The 14,645-nt window shown below is 43.6% G+C and overlaps 1 long non-coding RNA gene across 2 annotated transcripts; it reads right to left on the reverse strand.

Moving 5' to 3' along the window:
- Window positions 1-5,023: 5,023 nt before the first annotated feature.
- On the reverse strand, window positions 5,024-14,379 carry LOC309863276. Of its 2 annotated transcripts, none has more exons than XR_014310962.1 (4): window positions 14,275-14,379; window positions 12,987-13,103; window positions 10,631-10,728; window positions 5,024-6,259 (listed from the first exon to the last, which is right to left on the reverse strand). It is a non-coding gene; the product is annotated as an uncharacterized lncRNA (long non-coding RNA). The 2 variants fall into 2 exon arrangements; XR_014310963.1 differs by lacking the exon at window positions 5,024-6,259 and adding an exon at window positions 8,508-9,070.
- Between the last annotated feature and the right edge of the window lie 266 nt (window positions 14,380-14,645).

The raw sequence follows: 14,645 nt of genomic DNA on the forward strand, positions 1-14,645 counted from the left end.
GCAAATGAATTCACATTCCAGTGGGGGACAGGGGTCCATCCACAGAGCACAATGTGCACTTCCTACAAACATCACAGGACATCAAGTAATTTGGGGAAGAAGGGAGGCAAATAAAATTTAAACACGCTCTTGCAATCCCCTTGCAGGACTTTAATATATTCAAGTGGATTGTCCATCTCTAGGCAGAGGGTAACATGTGGTGTTCCCCCACAAAGCCCTTCGGGGTTCATGCAACATGCTTGGCAGGTGCTCTGGGAATCATCCTTGGGAAACACCACTCTGCCTCAGTGTGATTTCCCAGCCAGGATCAAGGGAGATGGGTGCTTTCATCATGTAGGGCACGAAATGCTACCAATGGGGTATTCATCATGGTGGGGAGAGTGTCCTGTGTTGGGGGGGGGGGGGTGGCGGCTGACAGGAGAAACAAAGTGCTCCACAGACCCTCCACCTTTGGTTTCCCAGCCAGAGGGGCCACCACAGGCAACCCAGCAGCTTCCCTGAGGCCATTCGGGCTTTGGAGCTTGCGGATTGCTTGATAATTACAGTGCCTGGCGCTTCCCAATGCCTTTCCTCAGAGGAGTGCCAAGTAATTTACAATCACTTATTAATTAATCCTCAGCCCCCACATGAGATGAGGCCGGGTTATTACGCGTCTTTGACAGATGTGTGAAATGGGCGAAGGGAGACAAAGTGACATTAAGCTTCCGCCCAAGGTCACCACGTTGTCAAACTCACTGGACACATTCCCAGCTCCTCTGCTCTCCCGGTCCAGCATGCCTACCTCTCCCACAGTCCTTTGGGGGCTCCTCTGGCCGGGGCTCTGGCCATTTCAGAAAGGGCTGAGTTTTTCAGATCAAACGCGAGGATCTTGCTGTTCTGTTCCATGTCGTGGGGGGTTCCGTTCTTACTGTCCTGTTTTCGGTCTGGATATTGAGGGGCACTGTTTTAACATCTGGGATGTAGGTGTCCCGGAACAGGTGGTTCTAAGTGCATGACTTTTGCCCTCAATTCAGACACGGGCCTGACTCTGGGAGGGCATGTGCTCCCCCAGCCCAAAGAGGATGCCAGATCGGCTCCCGTAGTGTGAACGGTGCCAGGGCTGGGGCAGGAGGAGTAGAGCGGCCGCTGCCTCTCCCAGCACTTGTATTTTCCCAGCAACATCCAATTAGGAGATCAATGCTGATTCGCTTTTCTAAACAGAAGGCGCTTACAGCAACACTCAGTAAACCGGAGTCCACTTTCCTTTGCAGCCGAGCAAATTCTCGGAAAAACTTACAAACAACCGAAGAGTCTTTGCAATCCCTTTCAGGCATTCTTTCCAGTTTATTGTCTAAAGGGTGTCTTCCCTAAGTATGTGTGTTTGCACATATCCAGCTCACCCCAGCAGAGTGGGTTTGGCTTTGTATCAAAAGAAGAGCTACATTGTACTTTAAAAACTCCCCAGAAACTGTCAAATAAATATCCCAGTGATGAGGCAGCAAGAGCCAAGGCCAGTCTTCGAAGCCAGACCACCCAGCGGCAGGCACTGCTGGCGAGGGAGAAGAGACACTTTGGAAGACATAAAGAACTAGATAAATAAAATCTTTAAAAAAAAAAAAAGAGAGACATAAAGAACTAGGAGCCACTAAGGGGTGCTGAAGTGTGTCACTTCCAAGGTCACTGTAGTGGAAGAAAGCTTTGTCTTGTTTGGAACTTTGAGAAATACTCTTTGGGTATCATACAGTGAACATGACCCTAACTGATAGGATTCTTCTCCTTCCTGTGTTCCTTCCTTCCCTTTGGTCCTTTCCTTCTCTTTCTTTCTTTCCTTCCTTCCTTCCTCCCTTCCATCCTTCCTTCTGTCTTTCATCAAATATTTATTAATCACTTACTTCACGGAATTCCCCATTCTGAGGCTCTGGAGGGAGGTCCCCAGAGCAGGAAGCCTCCAACAGGACATCCAACGAATTGATTTTCCTGGACCCTCTCCCGTCCCTTCAGGCCTGTGGGCCATGCTGGCTCTGCCTGGTATGGTATTAGTCCTCTTGCTGACAGATACAGCTGCAAAGCAGAACTCTGTCCTAGGGAACAATCTAATAAGACTTCCCTGTAGACGCAGATACCCCAGGTCGCCAAGAAAAGAGGCCGTGGTGGTGAAGTTGCCTTTCGCGGGACAGAAGTGGCTTCGCCCACGTGTCCAGAGCCTCGGCCGCCTAGGAGAGAGTGTGGGATCCTGCTTGGGGACTGCAGGCTACTGGCTCCAACCAAGTGGTTCCTGGGGAAGGACACCAGCACACCTTCATACCTTCTCCCATCGTGGGCTATAGTACTTCCTATTTTGTTCCAGGGTCCCCCCCCCCGCCCCGGGATTGATCTTGCATGTCTATGTGTGACAGGTGAATGTATCCCCGTACCTGGGTTTTAACTAACTGCTTATTACTGAGTGGAATTTATCATCGGCCACCCATCCTTCTCCCTCCCATCTGTCCTCACCTATTAAATCCTCTTCACTACATTCCAAAGCCCTAGTTGGCCGGTTCGCATCTCCTCTCTACTCCCGCGTGGCCCCGACTGAGAAATTTCACTTCTGAGCGCCATTGCTGGCCATCGGTTATCTGTGTTACAGGGTTATCCTGAGAAAGAAATGAAATGACCTCCGTAACACACGCAGCACAGCATCCACTGTCAGTACATGTTAGCTCTTTTAGTTTGTTTGTTTTTGTTTCGTTTTGTTTTGTTGTTTTTTTATTTTTTTATAAACATATAATGTATTATTAGCCCCAGGGATACAGGTCCGTGAATCGCCAGGTTTACACACTTCACAGCACTCATCACAGCACATACCCTCCCCAATATCTATAACCCAACCATCCTCTCCCTTCCCCACTCCCCCTGGCCACGCTCAGTTTGTTTTGTGACATTAAGAGTCTCTTTTGGTTTGTCTCCCTCCCGATCCCATCTTGTTTCATTTATTCTTTTCCTACCGCCTTAACCCCCCCCCATTACATCTCTACTTCCTCATATCAGGGAGATCCTATGATAATTGTCTTTCTCCGATTGACTTATTTCGCTAAGCATGATACCCTCTAGTTCCATCCACATCATTGCAAATGGCAAGATTTTGTTTCTTTTGATGGATGCATAGTATTCCATTGTGTGTGTGTGTGTGTGTGTGTGTGTGTGTGTGTGTGTACTGCATCTTCTTTATCCACTCATCTATTGATGGACATCTAGTTCTTTCCATAGTTTGGCTATTGTGGACTTTGCTGCTATAAACATTCAGGTGTACATGCCCCTTCGGATCACTACATTACATGTTAACTCTTTTATCTCCTGTCCGATGTTCTCCCCCGAGTTCCCATCTTGCTCAGACAAATACATCTGATGTAGGTGATAGGCTGCTTCATCTAAAAATTAGGGACAACAAGCCTTTTAAATTGACCATGAACAATTTTTTTAAAAACAGAGAAGGAGACTCTATATTGACTGACAAAGGTAACAAAGATAGAAATAAGAGGCACAGCCTTGGAGGACCAGGGAAGTGGGCGATAAGACAGGAATCATAATTTATTTGCATATGCACACTCACCAGGGAGTCAGAGACCAGTGGTTTGTTATCAAATCCTATCATTTCAAATATTTACAAAATATTTATCAAATCAGCACAACCGTATTTTAGAGGGCAGTCTTCCAGAGGTTTACCACACAAGAAGCTCACTCCATGTTTAAAAAGATCAGAGGATGATAAATGGCAATGAAACGAACCTCTACCAAAGGGGATATAAATACCATAAGAAAGTACCTCAGAGAGAGTAAACATGTGACGTTGGTGAAGGATTTGCCTGCTTTGGGTAGATTGCTGAGTGACTGCCAACATCAGTCTACATGTTAAGTTAGTAAAAGTCATGCCACCTAAAGTGCCAAGTTTGGCAGACCGCTGAGAAATTGCAACTGGCAGATAACGAGTTAACACATACACCAGGGAGGACCCCATTTCTCCTGACCTATTTGGAAATAATGGATAAAAGAGAAGATTCTACAAGAAGCAAAGAGAAATTCTAGCTCTTTACCAAAATAGTCTATTACCAGGTCTGTGTCACCACCACGCACCTCATCCACAGACGTGCCACGGGAAGGACGAGCTGGGCAACTAAATCATCCATCACCCCATCGCTGTGACCGGCTGGAGCAAAACCGGAAGCAAGTTTTCAAACATCCCCCTGCTGTGAGTCCTGCTAGCAGAATATTTCCATAATGCTATGCTCTTGGAGAAAGACAATGCCCCTTCAGCCGCATTTTATTGTGAGTCAAGTACACTTTGGGCAAATCAAAGATCATTATTCACTGTCTCCCCTCCCTCACCAATGTGGTATGGCTTAATTAAACAGCCCTGACTCTGGGTTATCACGCCAGAGCAAGGTGACTCCTCTCCAGTGTGAGAAAGAGAGGCAGAAAGAGCAGGAAGCAGCAGCTGTCCATCTGCAGAGCTCTGCTCACATTTGACCAGGGAGACAGAACTAAACAGACTGAAGATGTGCTCCCATGAGCAACACGCATGGGAACACTGTGAACCACAATGAGAGCACCCAGGATGGTAAGGTGACAGAAAGGGCTTCTCACACACACACACACACACACACACACATCAGAAATATTTTCTTTAAAGAATTATCCACAGGAGGTACCTGGGTGGCTCAGTGGGTTAAGTGTCTGCCTTAGGCTCAGGTCATGATCCCAGGGTCCTGGGATGAAGCCCCACATGGGGCTCCCTGCTCAGCGGGGAGCCTGTTTCTCCCTCTGCCTGTTGCTCCCTTTGCTTGTGTGCTCTCTCCATGTGAGTCTTAAATAAATAAATGAAATCTAAAAAAAAAAAAAAAAAAATTGTTCACAAATGAAAAACCGTGATTTTTCTCAGCAAGTTCAGACCTCTCCAGCCTTCTGCACTGAAGGCATCATGAGATAGGCCTGGAGACAGGTCAACCAAATCAACTCTGTCCCGTCGTTAAGCAGCGGCCAGGTTGGTGGACCTTTCACAGTTCCCAAAACGACAGGCGGTGGCATGGCATAAGCCCTCCTTAGCACGCCCGGACTTGACATCCCCAGACAGCACCCCCCACCGCCCCCTTGCCATCCACCACTGATCATGATGGAGTAAGACACACAGCCGCAGCAGCTGCGCGGTGGGGAGACAGTTTCAGGTTTCATTCAGGAGTGAGGGTGGCTTTACTGTTGTTGCTCCTGGAGGAATCCAAACTGGCCTGATTTCTGGTGTGTAAAAGGCCAGCATGAGGGCCTGGGAAAATGTGGAGAGAGAAGAGCTCTTCTGAAGAATGACGTGTAAATCGTGGAAACGCACCAGTTGGGAAATTGGGTGCTTTCACGGGGCTCTCTCTTAGAAATATTTCTACAAGCCTTTGAATTGAGCCCCAAATCTGGAGTTGCTACCGGGCGGGGTTCTCAAAAACTTACCAGACTTCACCTTGCGGAGAAACTACACTGTACATCCTGTCAAGGCAGAGAGAGTCTCACCTCCACATGGCCCTGTGGTTTCCACGAAGAGAAACCCCCGTGTTCCTTGTACCTTTCACATTCCCTACAGGAGGATCTCCTCCTTGGTTGTGGGATCAGTGAGAGGCTGGCAACCTGGAAATTCTTATTTTGCCCACCCAGGACTCCCCGGGCATGATGTAGGTCCCCGGGCAGTGATGGAACACAGTCCTGGGGACTGGGTGGATTTAGAAAAGGCTGGAATCAGTCACCTGGGGCTTCCAGTCTTGTTCTGTAAGGATGAGACAGGCAAGGACAGGGAGCGGCACCATGGCCTGAGGTCATCCTTTCTGAAGAAGGCAGCGAGTTAGCCGAGTCTCAGAGTGAAGGGTATGCAAGAGCTCTTTCAGGGGTCCAGGGCCCTGTAGACCCCACCTCTCTACCTGGAATGCCGCTCTTCACATCATCCACTCAGAAAACACCTGTTCTTCCTTCAAGACTAAGTCAGGAGTCGGGGTGCCTGCCCGCCGGAGCTGCCCCTCCGTCCAGCCCTTCGCTTCCTGCTCCTTCAAGCCATTTAGCCTCTGCCGATGCTGTCAGGTACACCGTGAGCATTTTGACAGGAGAGCTGGGTGTCACACAGGACTTCCAGACCCGAGGCGAAATGAGTCACTCCCAAGGTGGCAATGCAGACCTCACACTTCCTCTAACAAGGTCCCATTAGCCGAAGGCTATCGCGTTGAAAATACATGCTGTGCATAAAAGGTGACTTGTCTTGAAAGTTTTCCTGAAACTAGAAAGATTGTTAGATTTTGAGACGCTCCAGAGCAGGTGGCTATTTATTCTCCCTCGTTCAGATTTCATTGACCCAGGGGTTAGAACCGCTGAAAACCAGGACGTAGAGATAGCCAGGCCCCAACCTGTCTGGGGGAATCTTTGCAACTACCACAGAGTAGGAGGACTGAGGATCTGGAAGCATGTAGAGATTCTGGTGTGCGGACAGAGGTGAGTCTGGGAAGGCAAGGGATGCGTGGTCCTCACGTAGGTCCTGACCCACACAGAAGGAACAGGTGGAGAGGAGGCAGGGAGGGTGTTTAGGAGGGCATGGAATGGCATCGATCAGTACAGATCCTGGTCGGCCAGGGTAAGAGCTGCACAAGACGTGGTTGGGCTGATGCTCTGATTTTACAGGGTAACACCCACCTCGTGCGAACAGGAGAGACGCCTGAGAGCAAAGGCTAATGATGACATTTTTCTAGACATCTTACTTGGTGCAGCAGAGCTGACCCAAAAGCCAGACTCCAAGCAGGATGTGGAAAAGGGGAATGCCAGTAGCAGAACAATGGTAAAAATCCATTGTAAAAATCCATCACTTTGATCTAAGATTGAAAGCATTTGGTTCAAGGGTGGGAAAAAGTCTAGACCATAGAAGTCAGGCTGTCTCTTTCATCAGAGCAGGGCTGGGTCACAGAGGATGCTCCCTTCTGTGGTTTGGATAAGCCTGGAAAGGCAGACGGGTTCCGCGGCACTGCCTAGAGGGCTGTGTCAGGGACCCCAGGTCCTCGCGGTCACCTCCAGAGCTCTCCAGGCAGGAATCCTCTCACCTGTCTGCCTGCAATTTTCCTCCCGGCCCCAGCTCTCCTCTTGGCTTGGTGAGAGGAGACATGTATGGTCAGCTCTGTCCCTTACAGGAGCCACTACTGAGGCAACGCCACCCCTGACATCCCAGCCCCAAGGCGCTCAGACAGGGACTGGAGGAGCAATCTGTCATAAAAAATTGTACCCCTTGAACCCTGGGCGACAGGGGTGCTCATGGAGTTGCTCCAAACCTAACATTTTAGGACCTAATCAAGGTGATAACAAGGAAGCTTCCATCCTATTACCTTGGTCCAAGATGCCAGACCAAGATTGTAGGAGAGGGAAATGCAGAGTCCCTGTCTCAGACTCGGCTGTCAAGTGGATTAACCAGGACTAAAAAGGTAGCACTTTCAAAACCCGAAGCACCCAAACCAAGGAATTAAGTCAATGAAATATTAGTGGGTTGTGCCTGAAGGTAAAACTGAATGCTTCATACTCATCTGCCACATACCAAAGCAAATTACACAAAATAAACTCAAAATGAAATATTTAATTAGCTGCTTGGAAATGGATTTGTTCTCCAACCATTAATCTAATTAACACACACAACTTCTCCTTCACAGCACTTGCCTTGTTTATGTATGAGGCCAGCGCACAGCTCACATTTGTCTACTTATGTGTATATATATCTCTAAGAGCATCCCCTTATAGTACAGACCATTTTCTGCTTCCTTGCCTCCCACATTTGTGGGTAACACTCATTATCCACAAAACAAAATAAAGAAATTGCTCCAAATGGGAAACATTTGCTGTCTCAAAGTATACAGGGACAGGGCTATTTTTCTGGCACGCACTGCAGATGTGGCCGCTGAATGCGTATGCACACACAAACTCGAAATGAACAGCCGCATAATCGTAACAATTATCCGTTGCAATATGTTCTGTTTCAAATAATTAAGTCAGGAAGCTCTGGGAAGGGGGTAGGGGGAAAAAAAAAGGATGTTCGTTTTGTTCTTTTAAAATAATGCAGCTTCTGGACTCTACCTGCTTCCTGATAAATTTCACATCATTGAAAAAATACTGTAATAAATTTAGAAACAGGAATTATTCCCCCTGAAAAATTATATAATTCACATGTTGACGGCTTCAAGAATGAGCTACGGTAATACCTGTACAATACTGCCATCTAGTGGAAACTATGAGAAGCTGCAGCCTTTTAATTTTTCTGATTGATTCCCGCCCCCCCCCCCACCCAGGCCTGTAAAATAAACCAAATAAAGGGGTTTGCTGGTCTATCTGATAATGATAGGAAAAGAAGACTTGGCTTGCTAAATAATGAGATCCCTACTATTCTTACGTGGGGGAGGAAAAATGTCCTTTGTAAGTTCTTCCAACTGGTCTAACAATTAAATTGACATGAGACAGAGTAACAGGAGAAAATCAAATTTAATATTGCATGTACCAGAACCCTACACACAGGAGACCTTCAAGGACAGAAAGGTAAAATAATAGATATATGCCATGGGATTGGGGTCTGGAGCTTCAAAGTGGAAGAGAATAATTCACGGGACAATAAGAAGAGAAGATGCTTCATAATTACATATTTGTCCTGCCATATAGATGGGTCGCTCTAATACAATTTATCTCCACTAATAACTTTCATTCTGGAAAAGACACCCAATTTAGACTCTTCTAGGTAGGTAGTTAAGGGAGGGGCACAGCTTCTCTTTGACCTATGGGGTCTTAATTGCCTTCAGCTCATGCATTGTCACTTGCCAAGGTGGCACATTTTGGGAACATGTACACTGAACCCCTTCTGTCCTGCCTTTGAAGGTTGAAAGAGATTTCACGATCCAGAAACTACGGTGGTGGATTGCTCCATTTCTCAAAGATCTGGTCCCAAGTAGGCGTCAGTTCAGATGAAGAGCTGTCTCATTTCAGGAGGGGGTCTTTCAGATAGGCTCCCAAAGTTAAGTCTATGTCATGATGGCAACCAGGTCATTAATAAGCGGCATTTTTAGGGAAACTAATGAAAAACAAAGGTCAATAGTTGCAACAAATTCTAAACCCAGTGTCTAAGTTCTGGATGCTGCTGACAAGAAGATTTCTAGACACGAGGCTTGAAGTGCCTTCAGACAGAGTGAGGGTAGACAGTAGTGAGTCATGGTTTGCAGTGTGAGTATCTGGTGAACCTTCAGAGGGGCCGAGACAGCAATAGGCACAAAGACTGTGTAAAGAGACAGACTGTCGGGACGACTTCTCTGAAGTTTCTATTCAAGTTGTCCAGATTTAGCTTACACAGCTTAAGGAAAAAGGACAGCCTTGCTTTCAGTGATTCCCAATCAGAAATATGGGAGAAAATGAGAAACATTAGCTTGGAGAGTCATGTAGTCAAGGTATTTGAAGCAACCAGAATTCAGGATCCAGTCCTGGTTGTAGGTAGAAGACAAATTCTCGAGGAAAGTTCGGAAGAACTAGAACCCACAAAAGTGTGACTAAAACATAATTTTTCTCTCCAAAAAGATAGCCAAGGGAAGACTAATTTGTTTGTAAAATAAGCTGTGTTTCAACAAACTTGGCCTGATTCTAGAAGTGCCTCAAGAAGAGTGATTAAACCCTACAGGCTCCTTTGAATCTGATTTGTTACCATTTCTCATAAAGAATTTGAGATTGAACCTTCAAAGGCCTTTTGGGGCCAGGAAAGCCAAGCCAAGGAGTTGCCATCAGATTTCACCAGCAATAACCTATATTTTGGGTGAATTCCTCTTCTGAAGGACCCAAAATATCCTGAGATTCCTGCCCCTTCCTTATGTAGGCTGCCGGGAACCCTATTAAGAAGGTACCAGGCTGCTTCTCTAAGGAGATCTATTGCTCGATAGAGTTGACCTTAGTTCTTTAAAGCTCCCTGGTCTTGGGGCACCGGGGCCTCAGTCAGCCAAGCATCTGCCTTCGGCTCAGGCCATGATCTTGGGATCCTGGGATCGAGTCCTGTAAGAGGCTCCCTGCTCAGTGGGGAGTCTGCTTCTCCTCTCTCTGTGCTCTGTCTGCTTCTTTTCCTCTTTTCTCAAATACATAAATAAAATATTTAAAAACAAATAAAGTTCTCTGGTCTTTTTTTGAGTTAAGTTCTCTGGTCTGCCAGACTCTGGATGGGCAGAGTCTAAGTGTCTCTCAAATATGAAATATGACATTCCAGTCAAAGCCTTGGTAATATAAACAATGTTTCTAATTATGCCTTGTTACAAGAAAAACAGATTCTTAATGAACTATTGAACTTACTGAAATAACTATACCGCCATGAAAATAAGAATACTCACTGAGAGTTTTTGAATTCCGGAGGGATTGGGTAGGAGAAAAAGATAAATGTTTCATATTTGCTTACAAAGGTATATTTCACCAGTTGTCTAAGTCATAGACAACTGAAGAGAAGTTTCCTTAAATCTGGAACATTAGACATTAGAGAACCATCAATGTTTCATACAAGAGTCGTGAAAATTATAATTACCCTCCTCAACTCATTTAGTCCCGTGTTCTTAATTCTTGTTCTGTTTAAATCCAGTTTTCTTACTAATTCAAAAATACTTACCCAGTTCAGTTTTGTGATCTTAAGGTTAACAGAAAGCTGTGTTTGTCAAGAGACCTTTCCATGAAACTCTCTGAAGATGAAGAATGTCTGCAAAGAAACTGTGTAAAAGCACCTCAGTTAAAACAATAATTGTACACGACAAAGACTTTTTAAGAAATGTCCACCATCATTGGGGAGGGTATGTGCTTTGGTGAGTGCTGTAAAGTGTGTAAACCTGGCGATTCACAGACCTGTACCCCTGGGGATAAAAATATATGTTTATAAAAAATAAAAAATTAAAAAAAAAAAAAAAAGAAAGAAATGTCCACCATTAGGGACACCTGGGTGGTTCAGTTGGTTAAGTGTCTGCCTTCAGCTCAGGTCATGATCCTGGAGTCCCAGGACCAAACCCCACACGAGTGGGACATCTGCTTCTCCCTCTGCCTCTTACCCCACTCTCCTGCGCTCTCTCTCACTCTCTCTCAAATAAATAAATAAATAAATATCTTTTTAAAAATGTCCATCGTTAGAGATCTGATGAGAAGTCATCATAATGGAATTGACTGGGAAATTTGGTTATGTCTGTGACACATACATTTTAATAATTTGAATTATAAGTGATAGACAAAATACCAGGACATATCAGAAGTTCAAGAATTTTATAAAATTTCTAGAACACTTATACTTACACAAATACAACATAAAGAAGGCTTGGTATTATTTCTTACTTGACAACGTTCTCCATGTAATTTAACATCTCAAATAAACCTAATTAGTTTAACAAAATCTTTGGAACCTTTCGGGCACCTTTCTGGAAAAATCTCAAATGTTTCTTATAGGTCAAAAGACTTTATTTAGAATTAGATTTGAGGGGGGCGCCTGGGTGGCTCAGTGGGTTAAGCCGCTGCCTTCGGCTCGGGTCATGATCTCGGGGTCCTGGGATCAAGTCCCGCATCGGGCTCTCTGCTCAGCGGGGAGCCTGCTTCCTCCTCTCTCTCTGCCTGCCTCTCTGCCTACTTGTGATCTCTCTCTCTGTCGAATAAATAAATAAAATCTTTAAAAAAAAAGAATTAGATTTGAGGAAGTTTGTCAAGAAAAAATTCTTTTTAAAGATTTTAAAGCACTTGGTCAAATAGGTTTACAAGTCCTGGTTAATACTTAGTTATCTATTAAACCAAAGTGACCTTAAAAGATTTTAAAAGCAAATAAGCTTACATAGTTGTTAGCAAAATTTAGCTCTTTTAATATTAAGAGGATTCAGTTTTCTTACATAAACAAAAACCTGATAAACACAGGAAATTATTCTAGCAAAACACAGAATCTTTGTTTTTTAGGTGGATAACTTTAAAATGCAAAATGTCTTTTACAATCATATCAAGAGAAGACCAATAGTTCTAGAAAACCGTGTCTTTTTAACAGGTGAAAGAAAATTAACTCCTGCGTGGCTCAGTAGGTTAAGCAGCTGCCTTTGGCTCCCGTCATAATCCCAGGGTCCTGGGATCCAGCCCTGTACCAGGCGCCTTGCTCACTGGGGAGCCTGCTTCTCCCTCTGCCTGCTGCTCCCCCGGCTTATGCTCTGTCTCTCTCTCTGACAAATAAAATCTTAAAAGAAAGAAAATTTATTCCTGGTTTTACATAAGAACACTACTGATATTAAAGCTTATTTTTAAAACCCTTGCAACTTACTTTTCCACCCTACAGGATTGTTTCCCTTGTTATTTCTAGTAGCTTTAATAACAAACATTAGTTAGAATTCTTAGCTTCTGGGGCGCCTGGATGGCTCAGTGGGTTAAAGCCTCTGACTTCGGCTCGGGTCATAGCCTCAGGGTCCTGGGATGGAGCCCCGCATTGGGCTCTCTGCTCAGTGGGGAGCCTGCTTCCTCCACTCTCTCTCTCTGCCTGCCTCTCTGCCTGCTTGTGATCTCTGTCTGTCAAATACATAAATAAAATCTTAAAAAATAAATAAATAAAAGAATTCTTAACTTCTGAAAATCTTTATTTCTAGTGGAAACCAACAAGTAAGTAATTATGAACTGTTACACCAACATTCTTTAGACTGGCAAATTTATGAATACATTTCATAATTTCTAGAAATGTGTGCTTTCTCACAGTACTTTCAATAAAGCTTAAAACATATTTACCAATAGACCCAAATTTATCTTCATCTTCTCCATAAAAGAAGACAAAGTTTGGCAAACTTAGATGTCCTTAGCAATTAATGTTATTAATGTTTCAATATTTTTTCTTATTTGGGAATGACCTAGACATACAAAGAATTTTAATCATTTAGGATAGAAGTTACCAAAGAGATTTGAGGAATTATTAAGTAGACATACCATTCATAAAACATAAATATACTACCCAAAAGTTCACTTACAAATGTTTATCTTACATATCCTAAGTTCATTTGTTTTAAATAATTATGCTTGGATTAGTCACAAAAATTTAATAATAGCTAGCCATCATCTTAGGTTCTCTTTCTTGCTGGCAAAGTCTGTAACAGAGATAACAGGAGCTTATTTGACTTTTAGTAAGCCTAGGTAGAATCAAGGTATTAGATTTAATGCTGATAACTCTAAAGACATGACTATTTTAATTAAACCAACAAACTTCAATTAGTTTTTATTTATCAAAGATTAATCCTAGATTACATGAACCTGAAAATTGTTTCAGTTAGTTTTCATATTTCTGAGAGTTTTTGAACAGCCAATCCTTTTAAGTACTTGCTTTTTCCAACCAACTAAATAGAAGTCTTTACAAATTAATTTTGGCAATACCATCTGGAGATAGAAAACTATCACATATCTACAACATATATATATATAGACATCCCTGAGCAGATGCAGAGGTCTTACATTTCCTAATATTTGTAGAGAAGATTTTACTTTTGACCAAATTCCAAATATACTTCCTCTCTCCTGTTTTTTTCCTTCTGATAAGAAACCTCTCCCTATGGTTTGCATTTCAACTAATGGCTCTTAGTTCCCAGAGAAGATGGGATAGAAAATCTTTATCACAAAGTCACAGAGAAAGTATGCAGTTAGTCTCTGAGAAGGACTGTTTCTAAGGACAATACCAATACACCTTTTAAGATAAAAAGGGGAGGTTTTGGGATTGACATTGAATTTTTTCAGGACCATATTTCTAGTTCTCCAAAGATTTATAAAATAAGGACAGTTATTTTTAATCCCTCAAGGAATTGGGGATGTGTTTCTTTCCCTCTGGGTACATAGTTTTATTCTAATTTGGAATAAATCTTTTAAAACTTCTGTTATGCTCAGGGTGCCTGGTTAGCTCAGTTGGTTAAGTGTCTGACTCTTGATTTTGACTCAGGTCATAATCTCAGGGTCATTGGATCAAGCCCTGTGTCAGGCTCCATTCAGCATGGAGTCTGCTTGAGATTCTCTCTCCCTGCCCCTTTGCTCCCTCCACTCATGCTCTAATAAGTAAGTAAAATCTTCTTTAAAAATTAAGTATTTCTATTATGCTCTAAATATTAGCTTCAAATATGGCCAACTTTTGATTGTAGGCCCACTCAAAAAAAATTTTTTTTTCTTTTAAATTTCTTCTCCATTTTCAGCCAGAACAAATATTAAATATTTCTGGCAATATTAAATATCCCCCCTTTAAAGAGGGGTCCTCACTGAGGGCACAAAGGATACCACCTTTCCAAGATCCAGTCACTCCCAAAGATAGATCGAAGAAAGAATGGAGAGCCTTCATGTCCCAGGTAGGCAAAGTGAGATGAGCGGGAAGGCCGTATCTATCCCAGGACAGAACAGATCAGTAACAATGGGTCTGGATTTGGAAAAGAAAGGGCAACATGAAATTTTATTTTCCTTTTCTATCAGTCTCTGAACAATAATTTTCAGCTCATAATTTGGGGGAGGGCGCAGCAGAAATTCTGGTCATCCGTTTCCTCTATGGAGTGGGTGGATGGTGTCGGATTTATGAATGGCCACTATTCTAATTCTTCTCTAAATTTGTAGAATCTTCTGAAAAGTTATGCTGCTGTCCATGGGGCATGAATTCCTTT

The sequence above is a fragment of the Mustela nivalis genome, assembly GCF_964662115.1.
Source record: "Mustela nivalis genome assembly, chromosome: 4".
NCBI classification, from domain to species: Eukaryota; Metazoa; Chordata; class Mammalia; order Carnivora; family Mustelidae; genus Mustela; species Mustela nivalis.